The 19,305-nt window shown below is 43.9% G+C and overlaps 1 long non-coding RNA gene across 1 annotated transcript; it reads right to left on the bottom strand.

The window, feature by feature from the left end:
• Positions 1-14,140: 14,140 nt before the first annotated feature.
• Positions 14,141-18,096, bottom strand: LOC116083814. The gene is made up of 4 exons (XR_004115924.1): positions 16,785-18,096; positions 15,173-15,299; positions 14,958-15,073; positions 14,141-14,298 (listed from the first exon to the last, which is right to left on the bottom strand). It is a non-coding gene; the product is annotated as an uncharacterized LOC116083814 (long non-coding RNA).
• Between the last annotated feature and the right edge of the window lie 1,209 nt (positions 18,097-19,305).

Here is a 19,305-nt window from a genome sequence, read left to right as displayed (position 1 = left end):
TGATGCCTCTCTTTACATGAATAAAATCCCACTGAGTTACTTGCAGACTTTAAGTTAATCCACCCGCAAGGATACTGCTTCTCAAGATGGCCACAATAATAAATACAGGGATTGAGATGCAGCCATTCCTGTGGGGAGACAATATTCAGCTCTCACAGCTGCTAAGCCCTTGGAGCAATTCTCTAGCTCCCAGGGACTTACTTAGAATATTGGGTGACTTCTCCCTGTTTACTTAGCCTCTAGGGTCCTAGAAGGAGTTCCATGTTCAAACCTATTCTTTAGTGCTACAGTACATGCACTGTCACCTTTGTGCCAGATAATCTCAGGGAACCAGCTCAGGAGTTACGGGATTAGAAGGGGGAGAGTGGTACTTAGTCTAGAGACTTCTAATAATTATTTTGCTGCTAAAATTCCAGATTTGAGGGAATCCTTTAAACTTGCTCATTTTACATCACCTTTCCCTGGATTCAGGATTGAGTCATTAGATAAGACCTGTCCAGTAACCCTAGGCACCATAGTCTACCAGAAGCTGATGTTTTTGTAAACATGTGAATGTATGAGTGTACATACATATACATGCACCTGTACATCCATGTGTCCATGTACTGGCTGGTTTTGTGTGTCCATTTGACACAAGCTGGACTTATGACAGAGAAAGGAATCTCCCTTGAGGAAATGCCTCTCAGTTAGTGATCAAGGGTGGGAGAACCCATTATGGGTGGTGCCATTTCTGGGCTGGTAGTCTTGAGTTCTATAAGAAAGCAGGCTGAGCAAGCCAGGGGAAGCAATCCAGTAAGCATCCCTTCATGGCCTCTGCATCAGTTTCTGCCTCCAAGTTCCTGCCCTGTGTGATTTCCTGTCCTGACTTCCTTTAATGATGAACAGCAATGTGGAAGTGCAAGCCGAATAAACCCTTTCCTCTACAACTTGCTTCTTAGTCATGATGTTTTGTGCAAGAATAGAGACTCTGACTAGGACAGTCCATAAGTGCCCACTGACACATGTACATGAATGTCTCTGGTGTCCTGGAAATGTTTACTTCCTGGACACAGACCTAAATTTTGGATGGTGAAGCTTTCCATATCCTTATCATTCCTCATTTCTCCCCCTCCTTTTGTCTGTCACTTTTGAAACCACTCTGGACACTTGTTTGAATATAGACCACACATCCTGTACCATGGTGGGTCTCTCTGATGCTTTCTGGACCCTATTGCTGTCTGCAAAGATTAACTCTTTAAGATAAGGGGTGGGGACAATGTGGATGCCTTCTCAGTCCTACTAAAGGGAGAAGTTCAGTGAACAAGGAGCTGAGCTGTAGAGCAAGGCTCTCAATAGAGAGAAAGGACCTGAGACATCGTTTTCCTCCATTCAGTCCTGGTCATTACTTACTTAGTGAATAAGTCCCTTGCTGGGACTAGGGGAAGATCTCTGCTCCCCAGTCTGCACCAAGATTCTGGTGTTCCTTGGGAAGGGGGAGTTCCCAAAGTTCAGCTACTTTGGGGAGGGTGTCTGATAAACAGGAGGAATTGAAGAAAAGAAGGCAAGGAATAGCAGCAGGTCTGTGGCAGTCAATATTGTTACCTGGACCAAAGATATTCTGACTTCCTGGTTGAGTGTCTGTGGGTCCTATTGGGCAAAGGCTTGCAGAACTGGAGGCAGGAAACCAAAAAAAGTGGGAACAAAAAAGGAAACAGTAGCACACTTGGCTCTATCCCACAGGAAAGGGAGGCTGTGAGGAGGGACTACTGTGGAGTGGTCATTGCAAGAAGGCCTGTAGTGAGGGGGTACCATGGCTTTAAGAGTTCTCTCTTAGGGGTTATAAGGGGACAACTACTCAGGGGATTATGAAGGCATTACTTGGGAGAGTGGCATGTATGGGGCTGATTTCATTCATTATGCTTGTATTTCCTCTAGACTGAGATCCTTATAGCCCAGTTTCTGGAAATCTCCTGTTAGCTGGTGGCATCTGCAAGCCTTTCTTTCACACAAGGGATTAAAACTATGAATGAAGGGCTTCTCCAAATTGTTTTCACAATGTTGTCCCTTGGTTGTAATATCTTGCAAGTCCCATAGCTGCTGTAATGTGAGAACCAGCCAGCTTTACTCCCCCCATTAGAGGCTGAAATGAGGAAACTTTCTAGTCTCAACCCCACCCCCCAGCCAATATTTCCAGGAGCTCTTTGTACCTGCATTATCACAGACACAGGGTCAGCAATGGGTATACCCATAACATGAGATCCAGGTCCTCCTTAGGCAACTTGGGACCAGGGCCATCCAGGCCCTGAAAGAGTAGAGACAACAGCATGGAAGAGGACACTGAAGACTTCAAGTTATTAATCAAAGTCTTCATCACTGTACATCTCCATGCCCTGTGTTGTGAAGCACACTCACTCTTTCTGCACCGTTTGCATGAGCAGGCAGGCCAAGGATCTTTCCTGCTCCTGGCTGCCCATTATTCACAGCAGTTAATGAAGATCAAATGATTATAAGGAAGAGATGGATAGAGAGTAGCTTGCCTGGAATTCTCAGCAGTCTCTGTCCAGGCTTTGGAGTGTCCATTTTGGGGTAACATTTTGAGTCTGAAGATTCTGGGTGCTCCTCACATGGCAAAGTAGATCCTGGGAGTAAAGGAAGAGGAAGCTCCTGGTGCTGGGTAGAACAGGAAACTATGGAAATCATGTCTTAAGGGAAGGAGGAATGTTAATATTGTTTGCTCTGCACAAAAATGTAAGCATCTTCATAAATATGAGTGGCATTCCCTAAGTCCGGCTTGTTGGCTTGTTGCAGAGAAAGGCTTGGGGATAGACAAAAGATTTTCATCACTTGACAAATGCTTGTAATTGGGCTCATAACCCTGTGAAAGAGTAGAGGAGTAAGAGTATGGGAATTGGAGAGTGATTCTGTCCTGGGGCAGGTTCAGAAAGTCTCTAGTGTACTTTGCTGGTTTGAGACAAGGCCCATACAAAGTATCTTGGCTAGACTTGTGCCACATTCAAGCTTCTCTGCAGGGTCAGCCCATGAACACCCCCTATTTTAGAGGAAATCGTGATTGGACAGGGTGGGTGAATCATCCTAGAGGCAGGATGCTGCAATCCAGGGAGACCTTCTTCCCAGCAACTCCTGATCATGGTTTTTCTTTCTATATCTAGACTATCAATTTTCTTTCTCTCTGGAGGAAGTATGGTACCCAAGCACCTCCTGGGACCTCTAGCATATTACCTTCCCTAATGTTCAATTCCTCCCCCCCCCCCCATGATATTTTGCTGCTGAAATTGAGGACCTTATTTTGGGGCACGTTGAAACCACCTAGTATCTAGTTTCAGGACCCGAGATTAACATTCATCTGTGAAATTGATGGCTTTCTTCAGTTTGTGCTATGTCCTGAACATCAGAAATATATGGAATTCCTTCCTGTATTCTTCCAAGGGTGGATGATAGCCCAAGGTTGCTGTATGTCATTTCTCATCCTAGTATGCCAGTGGATTGAGGTCTGAACTCACTGGGTGTTCTATTCTATGTCCAACCAGGAGAAAAAGAAATTCTTGTAGGACAAACAGGGACAATGTGTGCATATCTTTTGAGTCTTACACTCCAGTATGGTCACCATCTTCCAGCATAATCCCCCAAGTCATACCTATTCCTTTTTAATGGCATAATTCCTTCTCTGATGTGCCAAGAGGCTATGGCCAGGCCACACTGCTTGTGGAACTAATTGGTTTACCTGGTCTGCCGTTAGAGGTCCAGCTGACCTCAGGATGCAACTGAGAGTCTTAGTCTAGGTACAAAGTTAAGGGAAAATGTCAAGAAAAATACATGTTAGGTGGGATATGGTAAGGCTGGAAGGAATCAGGGCCCCTCCAGACAGCACTCAAACCCTGCAGGGCTCCGTTATGGAACTTGGATCTTCCGTGGGCAGGATCCACTCAGAAAGAAATCCTTCACGAATAATGAACACCATTAGAGGCTGATGTTACTGTTATCACAGGACATACCAACCCACAGCCATCCTGTGGACAGGATTTGTCTTACAAGCACCCAGAAACAAAGGCTTGGTATGGTCTTTCATCTTCTTTTCAAGCTTCCTTGGGTCCTGAGTATAAACCCAGAAATGATTTGAATCACTCATATTTTTCCATTCCTATAGTCAAGAAGCTCCTGGAGTGTTCAGGGCACAGGAAGAGACCAAGCAGGAATAGAAACACTCCCTTTATCTTGTCTGTTCTCACAAGAAAAGGTACAAGTATCCTCCCTACTCACTAGTAATGTCCCTGAGTGACTATGTGAGCAGACAGCTATATTTTCAGAGTTCATCAGCTCACTTACTCATCTATGCACAGAGCAATCAATTGTTCATCTGTCAATCACAGCTCATCAGGAGGGCATTGGATATAAAGAAAGGCACCTGACTTGTTCTTAGTAGCATAGGAGAAAGAACCCAGAATCAAAGTTCAAGGTCCGCAGATCCTTTGCTCAGTTGGGCTGTGGCCTGGAACAATCTTGGATAAACCCTCTCTATGCTCATTTTCCCAGTGGCATATAAGGCAAGGGTCATATGATATGACACCTGATCCCTCTGCATTGTAATGAGGGGATTGTTCCCCCACACTGAGAAGTAGTGATCCAGGGTTCTCAGAGGACTGAGAGCCTGTGGGTGAGAGACCTGGGAGCTTTGCAGAAGTGTCTGGCTCAGATGGGGAGGCCCAATTACTCCCAGCCAATCAAACATATTTTATGTTGTTTAAAGAACATTTCAGGACAGGTTTCTCATTATCAGGAGGGAGGACTGGACCATGTCATTGCCTCTCCTGTGTTCTAGTTTCCTTTCTGTTGCCATAATGATGGACTTTGACCAAAGGCAACTTAGGGGAGGAAGGGTTTATTTCATCTTACATCGCATTGCAACTTCCTGGATGCAGTCCATTATTGAGTGAGTCAAGGCATGCATTGAAGTAGGAACTTGGAACAGAAATCATGGAGAAACCTGCCTGCTTGCTCACTCAGGCTCATGTTCACCTAGCTTTCTTACACAGCTCAAGACCACCTGCCTAGGAAATGGTACTGCAGTGTTCATATATACCACATAGATGAATAGTCAAGTCTCTTTGCAATGACAGGAGTGGTTGCTGTCAGCACACTGGGCTTCAGCTGAGCCTTTGTTTCTGTTAATGCAACCATATGTTATACATACATTATATGGAATGCAGCACATTGCCTTCCCACTCCAACTCATGAAGGCTCATATACCAGGACCATCAGGGACCTTTGCAAGCAGAGGCTATTCAAGGTCCAGAGTTCAGTGTACAAACTTTTGGGTGGTCCTGATTGGCCTTTGGGAGGAATTTAAGGAGACCTGGGTCAAGAGTAGTGTGTGACAGATTCTGTAGAAACAACAGCTAAGTTCTCCTGGTTTTGGGCTCCTTGATAGATTTCAAATCTCTACTTCTACCTATAGAACTGGGCTGTGAATTAGCACAGTGACTTCACTTCCTGTTTCTCTTACCAGATAGCCACAGGTGTGGAACATACTGGGGAGCAGATACTGTTCTGGCTTGTAGACAGCCTTATCATGTATTGTCACTATTGCCAGTAATGCATGCATTTTACCAAAAGGCTCACAAGGAAAAAGACCTTTCTTCCAAGGGTTTCTATCTCAGAAAAGGTTGCATCAGGGTTATGAAATTCCAGGAAGAATCCAGGAAAAGATTTCTCTCTGAGCAATAATGCCTAGTCCCAACTTTATTAGCTGGACTGGCACCTGAGGTGGCTAGAGACAAAGGATAGTGTTGTAAGACTATGAGTAAGAAAGAGGGATACATACTGTGTCTCTTCTTTCTGTGTAGCTAATTCTGATTTCTGAAACAATTTGTAACACATTTTTGGGAAATTCAGATGATCCCAACTAAACATGCAAACCACATGTTACTATTCTGGGAAATAGCACTGAAGGCACGGACACTTCTGCACAGTCTAACTCATTACATTTTTATGGCTTTGGTTAACACTAGACTATAAAAAAACAGTAAATAACTCCTAAAAACAGAGCCATTTGCTTAAAAATATTTTATGAGCTCAATTTTGTGGATGGCCAAAAATTCCACTAGATTTTTCTTCCCCTCTGTACACATGTAAAGTTTGTATTAAGAATAGCTCTGCCTGGTCACAGGAGCTTGCTGCTCCCAAGCAGCAAGAGGAGGCTGCATTTCTGCTGGAAGGATGCCTCCTGAAAGGTCCTCAGTGTGTTCTTCAGAGAACTCTTGGGGGTCACATAACTCCGACTTTGGCTATTACTAAGTATAGACCCTCACAGCCATCCCAGATGTATCAGACCACCAGAACCTGCTATGATTTCATTCATGGAATCTGGAAAGCTGCTGATGAACTTGGATCTCCAAATAGTCATTTGCACTCTGATGCCATGTGCCTCTATTTCACATATGCAGGGGACTAATGGTCAAATTTCACCCTCACATAGATGACTGGGAACGAAGAAGAGGAAATGGACATGGGTAGATCTTGAGTGTTTTGGGGCTTCTGGCCTGAGCCTGATGATCTCTGCTCATCTGTTCTCAGGAGTTCTCTGAGCCAGGAGAGACTCAGAAATCCTGGAGGGGCAGAAGAGTCACAAGGGAAGGAGTGGTGCATAGATGACTCTCACCCAGGGATGCAGCTGTCGGTAGAGGGTCACATTGCATCTTGTGTCCCTGGTGTCCAACTTAGCCAGTGGTGCCAAGATGTGACCAACAATGCAGCAGCTCTATTGATGAGGTTCTCTCATCTTACAATGAGCACACAGAAGGTTTGGAAAGAAAAGCTTGCCTGATTATATGTAGTTAACAAGTAGCATGGCCATTGTAATTTAGGAATCAACAATCTCACAGGGACTTCAACCCCAACAGATACTTCTGTAGCCTTCTTCTTAGCTGCTGAACTGAGAAGCCAGGACCAAGCTCCTGAATATGGCTCTCACCTATGCCTTATATAAGAAGCTGTCCAGGTTCACATGGGAACTCCCACCCCTGCACTGGTTCTAATCCCTGCTCCAGCAGAAGTGATAACTTCTCAAAATGTGCCACACCCAACCACCAACCTTACAACCTTGGGGCTTAGATGATGTCTGTGAGACTGTGGGGAACATTCCGAAGTCAAAAGACAATAGGTGACTGTGGGATGGCATTTTCCAAGAAACCCGGGAAGATGTGAGAAGCCCATCCCTGATAACATATACCACAGTACAGCTGAATTCTTCCACCAGATCTAGCTAGAGGTAGGATATTCAGATTTGGTTCAGTTTGAGTTTGGGATGAGTATTAGGTAGTGAAGTCACAAGGTGCCTGTGTTTTTCTTGGGGTTCATTGTGTGCCATACCACTTCAGAGACATAAACTCCTAAAGGATTTATCTATTGCCACATCAAAAACTTCATGGAGATCCCCAAGAAGAAGCCTAAACTGAGGAAGCAAAACCTCACAGTGTATGCAACATGTGTTTCATCAGCCTGTGCGCATGTGTCCCAGGGTAGCTATGAATGCAGCACACATCGGTAGACCACAGATTCATGGTAAAATGTTGAAAGACTAGATAATGATTCTGGAGATGTGGAACCAGGTGCCTTTTCCAGGTGCCTTCATTATCATTCGCTAGTGTTGCTTTCTTCCCCCAGGTTGTGTGCATGTGTGCATGTGCATGTGTGTCTGTGTGTCTGTGTCTGTGTGTCAGTGTATGTGTGTATACGTCGTGTAACACTGCCCAAAGCTTCTTACGTGGCAGACATATATATCTTCTCCCTTAAATGTCCTTCTCTATGCATCCTTTGCCAACTCCACAAAGCTAGTAAAAAAAAAAAAGCATGTGGTTTTTGGTTAGAGAGCAGAGGCTAGAGGTCTCTGGCCTCCTACTGTGGGACCAGGTTACATAAAGGTGGTATCAGAGCTGAGCCTTGCACCACACTGTGTGGAAGTATGGATATGCCATTTCCTTCATTGCACTACACATCCACAGAGGCAGGATCACATAGCCCGCTTTTGTGAAATATTGCCGTAATTATAAAAATGCAGAAGATTGCATAATCTCACTCTCCTTAAACCCTAGTTAGAACTCAGGGCTGGTAGGGATCCCAGCTGCCATCTACATCGTCATGATGGGTGACTTTATCTTCAGGAGAGGGGTAGGGATGCTGGCTGTGTTGACCAGCCCTACCGCACAAGCCTCTTGTGATGTATCTGATGGAGACATCTGAGTTTGCACGCTTCGTGGTCTTCGTCTGAATCCAGATAGGGAACGCTTTGTCAAGATTTAGAGCCCAGGAAATCAGTCCATTACATTCTCAGTAGGTGCCACTTATACGCCTTTAAGCCACATCTGTCGAGATAAAACGGCATTCCCGAGACATTTGGCTGCATGGAGGCTGCACAGTTGTTACAGAATGTGAAGCATTAGGACAAAGGGAAGTCAGAGATAACTTAACTTCATTTTTCTCGGTGCCCCCTTTTAGTCCAGAGCTTGAAGTAGCCTCACCTGCTGGCCTGGGTGTAGAGCTGCTGTGGACGGTCCTGCCCCAACACCTAGCCAGCCCTGAATACTAATTACATTTTTAAGCAATGCAGGTCCTAAATATAGACCAAAGCATAGACCCTGCCTAATGTGGTAGACTTGCTAAGTAGATTGCCACGTTGGGAGATATGACTTACAGAAGCATAATACAAGGCCTTGGAAGTAGTTACTGAATCCATATTGATGCTTCTACTGTGGTGTCTAAGCCAGAGCTTGTTTCCTTGAGCTAGTGCACTGTATAAGCTGCACGTCAGTCATGGGTTCCACCTTGGCTGTGGCTGAAGAAAAAGTAATTCTGGTTTCCAATCAACTTAAACTACAGCTATTAAGCCAGGGCATCTGTGTTGCATTGCCACTGTCAGAAAGTATCTTCTCATCTAGGACAACCAGTGAAGTCGATAGACAACACTCCCCTGTGAACGGTCACCATAGACCTGCCGTCACTCATGAAGGTTTCTCTTTCTCTGTAGATAGACATTCAACACTATTATGGCTATATTTTCTTTTGTATATGAGTCATTTATTTACAAATTTTACCCTTATTTCTTTTTCTCTTTTCAAGTCCTTTAGTGTACTACTTCACTCTTTTTTCAAATTCATGAACTTTTTTGCTTTATTGTTTCACATACACACAATTTGCTTTCATTTAACGGTGCTCATATACATATGATTTTAGGGCTGACCACATATTTAACTACAAATTAAGTGGCTCATTTCTGGGAAAGATCAACTCTGCCTCTCTTAGTGGTTGTTAATGGCTTGTGGCTCTTCATCTTAGGGGCAGAATTTATGAGCTCTTCCCATGTACATCAACATATCCACTGGCACTGTCATCATCCAGGTCTTCTTTAGGTGGCCATGTTGTTGCAGTTTCATTGGTGTACTTCCCAATGATAGAAGTTCCAATCTGTAGCAGAGGCCCTGTCCTTCATCACTTACAATCTTTCTACCTTTTCTTCTGCAATATTCGCCAAGCCTGAGGTATAGGTATTGTGCTACAGATTTGTCAAATGTGGCTAAGCTCCTCATGAGATCTGCTGTTCTCAGAGTTTTGACTAGGTGTAATGTCTCCCATCGAAAGCAGAAAGAAGTCTCTATGATGAGGAGTGAGAACCACACCTATCTGTGCATATAATGATAATTATTCAAGAGACAGTTAGGAGTCACCCTGGTTATTGAGAATGATTACAGTCTTTTTCAATTCAACTTAATTTTTCCTGCTGCATTAAGATACCATGGGCAAATATAATAGTAAACATTCTAAATGATTATGTGATATATGTTTGTACTATGAAGTGTTGATCAGAATCAATAAAGTTAAAAAGATAGCCATAAGCCATTGGGTCACCATTCATGGGATCACATACTTGAGACTCACTTTTCTGGTTGATGGTGGAATATGGTAGTATTAAGTATAGACCGTGCTCTATATCGGGTCTGTTTGGGGTTCTACTCTTTATGCCTCCTGTAAATAAATCCTCATGATCTGTGTCTTTCTGTGTCTTATTTCCCTTAGTGTAACATCTTCAGGGTTCATCCACCTCACCATGGCAGAGAGTCCTTCTCTTCTATTCTGGAATGCTCTAACAGAATGTTTAGCTCTCAATAGACTTGTTGGGCAGTTTCTGTAGTTTGACCTCAGTGTTTGAGCATCAGGGACCACGGGGTGCTCACATCCCTGAAGACATTTCATTCTCTTCAACTGTACATCCACGGCAGTGGCTGTTGCTTGTGTGGTCCTTACATTCACTTATTTATTTTTCTGAAATCCCTTTGCTGATCTCTCAAACATCCACACTAATTTTATTCCCTAAATAAGGCACAGAGGTTCCCCTTCCTCCATAGGTCTAGCATTCCCCCTGTGTGCAGACCCTGGTCAAGTGGTCACATAGGAACTTGTGATACCAGAAGCAATGGAAGGTGATAGAGAGGATAGGTTTTTTTTTTTATCAGATATTTTATAAAAATGTTAATGGTTGAAATTTAACCGTGGAAAACACCTGCAGGCTTGAAAGGTAAAACGAAACCTCAAGGGATTCTCGAAGGGATATCAGCCTCAAGTTTCCTTTTCTTACCCTCTATTCCTGTCCTTGCTAGTTGTCTTTAACCTTTGCCTGTGTTTTTCTTGTTCCCTTTTTCCCAGAAAGTAATCAATATAAATAAGCATTTGCCCTTCTTTCCTTGAAAAATGTGTATCAGAGTGTCTGCACGCTTTTCTTTGTAATTTCTCAGTTTGACTGGCCAGCTCTCCTCTGGCCTTGAAGACTTTCTTTTCCAATTTCTTCCTGTTTCCTCACAGGATGCCATTGTGAGGGCCATCCTGTCTATGTGCAGCATCCCGACCTGTGTGCAAACCTGGTCAGTGGCCACATAGGAACTTGTGGTACCCAGAATCAAGGGAAGGTGAAATGTTAAGCTGAGTGAGTCTAATCACTATTAAACACACACACACACACACACACACACCACCACCACCACCACCACCACCACCACCACCACCAGATTATAAAATAACATACTTTTTTTCTGGGACTATTCCAAAATGTCAATACCAAGAAGGACAATTAGAACCAAAGAATGGGGGACTTGGTTTCAACACTCAGCCCAATTTCCACTAAGTCCTTTGTTGAAGAAACAAAGCCTGGAAGGCTAAAATGATGTCCTGGGAACTTAAAAAATAAAGCACTGGAATATGAGCTACAACTTAGATACTATTACATGAGTGTAGGGCTCTTTGGGGTGATGATGTCAAATGGGTGCATAGATGCATTAGAGGCATCGATGAGGGTCCAGATCTCGAGGGTACAAGGTCAGCTCAGCTTCTCACTGAGCCCATCTATTCCTAATGTTGATTCTGAGGGTCCTGGTGGGGAAACAGGGGAGGCAGATAATTAAGTATCACATATCCTAAATGGTAAGGTGCTGACAGCTGTCCTAGGCACACTAACTGATGGACAGCTTCCCTGGAATGCACCTGACCCTTGGGCATGTGACACCAGCGGCATCTCCCAGACACCTGGGACTCAGAAAGGTTGTGACTGACTACCCCAGATTGACAGAATGGAGAATGCTGGCACAAACTCAATCAATTGTTTCTTCTGCAGGCCTTTTTGGGGACTGGTATTTGACTGCAGGATCTTGGGGTGCAGCCCAGCACACTACAATTCACTTCCTATGGGAGCATGGTTTTCTGCCTCTCTTGAAATGCAAGTGACTGGAAACAGCTGTCTTTGAGGTTTCAGAGCTCACACTGATGTTTGAGAGCCATCTGAGCTCAGCCCTTAATCCTACTCTGATGAGCAAGTGACAGGGTTCCTTTAGCATCCCTTGGGAAGGACTGGCTGCTCATGGCAGCAATACCAGTTGCTTAGAGCCATAGCACATCATGGTGGCTGGGATGAGGATGCTTGCTTTCCTTGATCTTTTGCCTTTACTTCCCCCATTATAGGTCCTCTCGAGGCCTGTTTACAGCAGGATTCTGTCACTCAGTTCTTGCCTATTGCTACTCCAATGTTCTCCCTGCATCACATCTATGGTCCTAAAGTGCCCAGAGGTGACATTCTAGCTGCACTTGACAGATATATGTGGCTTAGTTTCCTGAATAACTACTTCTGTCAAAATACAGGCTGTACCCATAGTGTGTGCCCTACGAAGGGTAAGGATCAGGGACATCAGATCTGTGAATGCTTAAGTGACTGCCATGTGCCATGGCCTCTTGGGGAAGGGATTCAACAGGAAACCAAGTAGTGGAGACACTTCTGATTTGATGATAAGAAGCCCATGAAGAATAAATTCATATAAATCATAGAATGCAAGGGACAGAAGGAAATCAGTGTGTGTGGTGTGTGCAGTGTGGGTGAACACCAGAACTGTGTCCCAGAAGGCACAGTGGGTGAGTTCCTCTAGCCAGCCCCTCCTTCTACCAAGGCCTGGGCCTTGGGCTTTCCACCTGTCAGGGATGTACTGGCGCTGTTCCTCATGAAGAATGTGGAGTACCTCTCTTCACAGTTGCTTCCTAAGAAATGAAGAGCCCAGAAAGACAGAAGGAGATGGCACTAAATGTATACCAAGAGGGAGTAAGACTGCCTGTCCCAGGTGGGAAAGATCCAGCTAACTTGTTTCATTTCAGTGCTGAACCTGCTACCTTCTCTCCCTGAGAATAAATTGGTTAATTTTGCAGAGTGCTTTTGAAAATGCACAGTGTTGTAAAACGGCCAGGACTGGAGGAGGCCCCACACAGATACCAAGAGGAGAAAGGGCCAGTGGGAGCTTGGGCTTGTAGTTTGCATAGCAAATTTCATGACTGCCTTTGGAAATTATGCTTCTTATTTATAAGTCTTGTCAATGAAATAAATTGGATGGAGCCACCAGATGGCCTTGAATTTTGTCTTTTATTGCTTAGTCCCATCTTTGGAGAGCATTTGTTAGTGGGACTGCAGGGAGTGAGGGCGTTAAATGGGGGAAAAGGGAACTCAGTGTAATCCATGATTGTCATGGCCATCTATTTATTTGCTCGGCGAGGTGAGGGGGAGATCACCTCATTTAGGCTTATTAAAGGGGCCAAAAGTGTAGTACTCCCTAGAAGGGTCACTATAAATATGCCACACACTGTATTTCATAGGGTTTATGGGAGAGGAAATTGAAATCTCCTAAAAATAGAACTGAATCTTGTCCAAACAATATTGGATATACCAAACTAGTGTCTCCGTTATTACATAAAATGGGCTGCTTTCCTCAGCGCCGTTTATAAACCTTTGGCTGGTTTTCATGAATTTAGGACTTTCTTAGAATGCTACTGTGTTTTGAAGTTATCACCCAAGATGAGCTTTGGAAAATGAGGATGAGAGGCTCCTTTGTGGCAGAGCGGCCATTTCTTCTGGTCCTTCCCACTAAGAGACACTCTCAGGTAGCTGTGCAGCTACAGAAAGTTGTGGAGAAAGGGCCACTAGGTCAAGACAAGCCTTTTGCTTGGAGAAGGGGGTCCCTCTGTGAGGTCTGCTTTGGCTCCTTCCCCCGAGTGTCTTTTGTGAGTCCCCCATTGCATCTCCTTTTAATTTTTTTTTTTTACATTGCATTCAGAGATGAGCTCCCCTGTGCAGGTTGGCTTTAAATGCCATTATTTCCCTCCACACTCTATAGTTCCTAGATCCTAGGAGTGTAGGCATCACAATCTCTGTCTACCTGCTTCCTGACAGAGCCCCACATACAAAGGAAGAGTTTTGCTAGTGAGTGAACACAAGACTGGCCTAAGTCCCACCTCTGGGTCTAGTCTGGAACTCCATTCACACTGCTATACTACTAACACCCTGCAGAGACCTTACCTGCTTGGGTGTAACCTGCTCAAACTGCCTCAGACCTCCCAGAGAGAGACTGCAAGGAGTCCTGGGTACTGCTTGCCTTCTCTGACCCCAAGTTCTCTTTTAGCCTTAATATTTTAATATTAAACAAACAACCAAGAGGGTACTTGAAAGCCATGGGGATTGTTGTTTTATGACAGAAAGTGATGGGGCAGGAGAAGGCAGGAGCGCATCCTGGGTAGGGAGAGGGAGGCTGGGGAGTCTCTCTGCCTGGGGTGGCTCCTTACCTGTTTGAAGACTGCCTCTGTGTGTGCCACTCCTGGGCTTTTAGAAGGTTAGTCTTTTGTTAAATTATTTACAGCTTTTGTGGGTGCCACTCAGGCTGGGATTAAAGCTTGAGGCTCCTTTCTTGGCCCTGCTGGGAGGCTGCCATATGTTTTCTATAACAAGATCTCCAGGAAAAAAACAGTTTCAACAGAAAAAAAATTAGCATTTGATACACATTAATCCTGTATCAATGACATTCAGTCCAGATAATAGCAAGAGAGATGCTTCTGCAGGGGCTACTGATTTATCTTTCCCCTCAGGTTCCAAGTTTCGCCTGCTCTCCTCTTCAACATAAAGGTAACATATGCTTCCTATGACGTCAGAGTGATTAATTAGCAATGTATAAATTACTTATAATGATGTTGGAAAGGATTTATGATCTGTCTTGTCTTAGAATAAAGCCTGCTACTGTTGACAAGAATGTACAAATCTAATATCATTATTGACGGTCTTCTAAATGGCAGGATGCCCCTTACTGGAAGGCTCAGCTCCTCCTGGAGCTGTTTGTGGGTTCTGTGCTGCCTCACAGGATACACCCCTCATCAGAATGCCTCATCTCATTCCTTAATGTCAGATTCCTTCAGTCCAGCCCACAAGCTCAGCTGCTTTTCAACAGAAGCTGCAAAGGAGCTCACACTCCACCTTTAACAGTCTTCTCATGAACAAAAGATGCTGGTAGACGACATCCATGGGGGCTGCTTTCTGCCCAGCCTGGTGGGCTTCACACACATTACCTTTGAATGCTCCTAACATGCCAAGAACATAACTGCCATTAAAGACTTACATACAGAAAAACAGAGACTCAAACAGGTCAAGGCATATCCAGGTGTGTGAAGTCAGTCGGCAGGCCATACCAGGGCCAAGCCACCTCATTCCCAGGAAGCTTTATTCTCAGCCACTCTAAAACAGAAGAGAAAGGTCTGGAGTTATGGACTGACTCTTAAGTACAAACCAGTTTCCTCTTTCTTTAATTTTTTTTTTACCTAAACAGGATCTTACCATGCAGCCTTGGCTGGCCTGAAACACATTCTGCAGCTGAGGCTAGCCTTGAACTCATCTGATGTACTCCTAAACAGGCTTATAAAGTCTGGAAGGCAGTCATGGAGGGACTAAGTCTGCCTCCAACCTAGAAGAGGGAAGTGAAGCTGAGTGAATCTGAGGAATGTTCCGAATGTCCATCAGCATTGTGAATTCTGAGCTCCTGTTTGTGAACCCTCCGCCAAACCTCCCTGCTCCTGTTTCCTTCTTACCATCAACTTTTGTTATGTCATTGACAAGTCATGAACTCTTTCATGTCTTTGTCCTCAAGCTAGGCAATGACCTGCCTTTTCCTTAAGTGTGCTGGGGACATGAGCAAGCTCTGTGAACACATTCTTGTTTCAGACAAGGACAATGAGCCTATGCTCAACCTTGGGTGCCAAAGGGAGAAGCCTACTATGCATACCTCCCCAATTCCCCATGCCCAAGGTCAAAGGCCATGAGAGCTAAGCTGTGCTCTGGGAACTGTGTGGTGAAAGCTATAGGACAACATAGGTACATTTTACTGTCTCTCCTTCATATGGAGGATGTGATTTCTCCTTGGGTGATCAGCTTGTCGGGGCTCTGGCCACTTCATTGTTCTTAAGCTGCAAAGTCCAATGCATGGAGTACCTTGGAAGTTGGTTATGAAAGGATACAGGGTGTCTAGGATATTCTCAGATAATATTAAAGTTGTCTTAATAACTAGTTTATTGATGTGAGCAGGTACAATGACCAAGGAAACTCATAAAACATTCAATTGAAAGCATGCTTTCAGTTTCAGAGGTTTAATCTGTTACCATCATGGCAGGGGACATGTCAGCATGAAGGTAAATGCTACCACAGTGGCTGAGAGCTACATCCTGATGCATGGGCAGAGAGTGGTGAAGGGAGTCTCAAAACCTTTCTCCCATAAGGCCATGCATCTTAATCCTTCTAATCCCTTTAAATAGAGACTGGTGACTAAATTCAAATATATGAACCTATATATTTTGGACCATTTTTATTCAAACCACCACTTTCCGGTTCCTCCCTTCCAAATCTGAAACTAACTGAATACTAAATGTATTCAAGAAATAAATGTCTTGCCAGACTGTTATAGCAGGTAGAGTAGAGCACAGAGATACATCTAAACATGCCTCTCAACTTCAGAACGCCTTTTTAGGGTTGCAAGATGGCAGCCCTCTAATGGAAGGAAGAAGAGTAATCATGTTCATGAGGATGAGTCTGTGGTCCAGATTGCTCCTAGTAAGAGATAGTAGGAAACATTTATCTTGACTATCTTCAGAATTGTGGGTTCCTGTCTATATTCTCTCTCAGCCCATGGCTTCCTTTGACTTTACAGAAGAAACTACTTTTCTCTCTGGAGCTATCAGTAGGGTGGCTCAAGTAGAAGGAAATGTAAGAAGCTCTGCACCTTTCAGAAGTCTGCCAGATTGCCATAGATATGGACCAATTATCTTAGATACTAAAGCTCAAGCCACTGGCTACCCACAGAGGTGTGGGTATATAACATGACAAGATTCATAGGAGACCCAAAGGTGATATGAACACCTGGCAACTGTTTGCCTCCAAAATGGCCCAGTGGGTGTACCTCTAAGCCCCTGGTCTTGGTGGACACCAACCAGGAGGGGAGCTCCTTTGAGTTCCTTTGTTGCCCTGTCCCATTGTGAGCTCAGCCTCACCCTTGGCCATATTCCATTCTTGAATCAACATAGCTCTTTCATTTGTAAGCCCATGCTAATCTCAGGATGCTCAAGAGAATTGCTACAGACAGACGACAGACTGACTGACTGACTGACTGACTGACTAACTGACGACTGACTGATAGACTAGATTCTGGGAAGTTAGATCCCTTGCTTGCAGGACCATCTTCCTGGTTACCTCACTATGATCTTACATCTTCTTTCCTTTGTGTTCACACAAAGTGAAGCATGGGAGAGAGACAAAAAAATCAGCTACAAGCTCTTCTTTGGCTTTTTATAAGGGTTTTAATTCTGATATTAAGGTCTCACCCTGCACAACCTTGGCCAGTCTTGACGTCTTTATTACTATAAATATAGCCATGGTAGGAGTTAAGATTTCAACTAATGAGTCTTGGAGGTTGAGGCACATGCAAAGTTCAGTCTCACAAGGCCTAATACATGCAGAGGTAAGAATTAGGAACACCCATCTCTAGTCTACCCAGGAACCATCTGTGCATAGGTGAGGATCCATCTCTGAGTACAGAGGAGGTTGGTCACTTAGGATGCCTGGTACAGCATTCACAGAGGAAACAGAGGCACAAAAGGCACAGCGGGGTGGCTCTTTTAAGACATTGCATCATTTGTGGCTCGTTGAGTTGAACTTAAGGTGAAGACTTTCCATTAAAAAGCCTTCCTGGATACAGACAACTTAGCAGGCTCTGAAATAAAATTTGGGAGGTCCATGTCCATACAATCCGATGCTGTGGTTCATGCAAGTGTCCTTTCTATTTTCTCAAGGGGACTATGAGTCCCACAACATCTAGTAACTTAAGAAAGACATAAAAATCCAGTAGGCCCAAAAAGATACATACATACATATATATATATATATGTATATATATATATACATATATATATATATAAAACTTTGGAAAAAAAATTTTTTCTACAGAATTCTAAGAGCCACATTTGTGATTCACTAAAGACAGAGTTCAAGCACAGAGTTTCATGAAGGCAGAAGGTTGACCTTCCAGTCCTTCACCACTGTCACTCCGCCTCAGCTTGGGGCCTAACCCATGCTTCACTCATGATGAGTTCACAGACAGAGATGATGAATGAGCAGATAAAGTTAGGGTAAAGTAGACCCCTGCACATTTACATGATGAACCATGATGAGGATGATCAGAGCCAGATCTTCTCTGACACAATTGGCCAGTGATTTATGTCCAACAAATGCTTTGGAAATCTAAACTACATATGAATCTTTTTAGTGGTGAGAAAATTTATAATTGCATGCCTGCTTTAGAAGCAAATAACTCAAAAGAGAAATGAAGACATAACTCTCTCTTATTCTCCCACAATCCTGGCAGAGACTCATGTGTATGGTTATCTTACCACTTCCTTGTATGTTTGCCCCTTGGCTTCTTTCCCTACTCATCATTTCTTTGAAATTTTACTATTCTTACAGATACCATGGCTTTCAATATACACAGGGTATAATAGGATGTTCAATGTACATATATATTAACATGACTGGATCAGTCGTATTGCCTACTTCTTTCTATGCTAAGAACACAGGAAGTCCACTCTAGGAATTTCTATATTATGGATAGTCGTTATCTACAATCACCATGATGCTCTATCATTACCTACGACCACCAGGGTGCTCAATAGATCCCCAAAGCATATTCCTCCAGTATCTCTGGAATAGTGTTGCTGATAAATACCCTCCCTTTCTCACTACTTAGTTCAGAGCCTCCTTTCAGTTGGATCCATCAATCAATTCCAGTCTCCACTTGCCATATCAGTCTCAGATAGCTCAGTCCTGAAAAATAGCTTCTGGAATCAGGCTACACTTCTAACAATGACCCATTTTCATGCACAGGGCAGATATTTCCAATGAAGCAAGTGTTCAAAATTCCTCCCAAATGAGCATTAGCCCATGGCAATGAGGGATATTCACAGCAACGTTTTGTTCTGCCACTTTTGCTGACCCATCTCCAGCTTCCCAACAATGCACAACCATCTAGTTCTGTGACCCTATACTTACAGATTCCCAAAGATTCAAATGAATGTTTCATCTCCAAGTTGCCAATTACAGGAGCTGGGATCTGAGTCTTTTTTTCTTTAACTTTTTATTGATTTTCTGTGAATGCCATATCATGTGCCCTAATCCTACACATCTCCCTGTCCCTTCATGTCTGCCCTCTGCCCTTGCAACCTCCCCTAATAGGAAATACAAAATAAAGACAAAACAAAACAAAAAGCTCTAATGTATCATTGTGTGTCACACAGTATACCCCTTTTAACTTGCAAATATTCATCACAGTGAGTCATTGGTCTAGTTTCGAGGCCTCTGACTTCTGCTACACCATCAATACTGGATCCTTGCTGGGACTCCTCTCAGGTATCCTCTTGTTGGCCTGTGTC

The sequence above is a fragment of the Mastomys coucha genome, unplaced genomic scaffold (assembly GCF_008632895.1).
Source record: "Mastomys coucha isolate ucsf_1 unplaced genomic scaffold, UCSF_Mcou_1 pScaffold8, whole genome shotgun sequence".
In the NCBI taxonomy this organism is placed as follows: Eukaryota; Metazoa; Chordata; class Mammalia; order Rodentia; family Muridae; genus Mastomys; species Mastomys coucha.
Note: the sequence above shows the minus strand (reverse complement) of the source record. Positions and strands in the feature narration are given on the sequence as shown.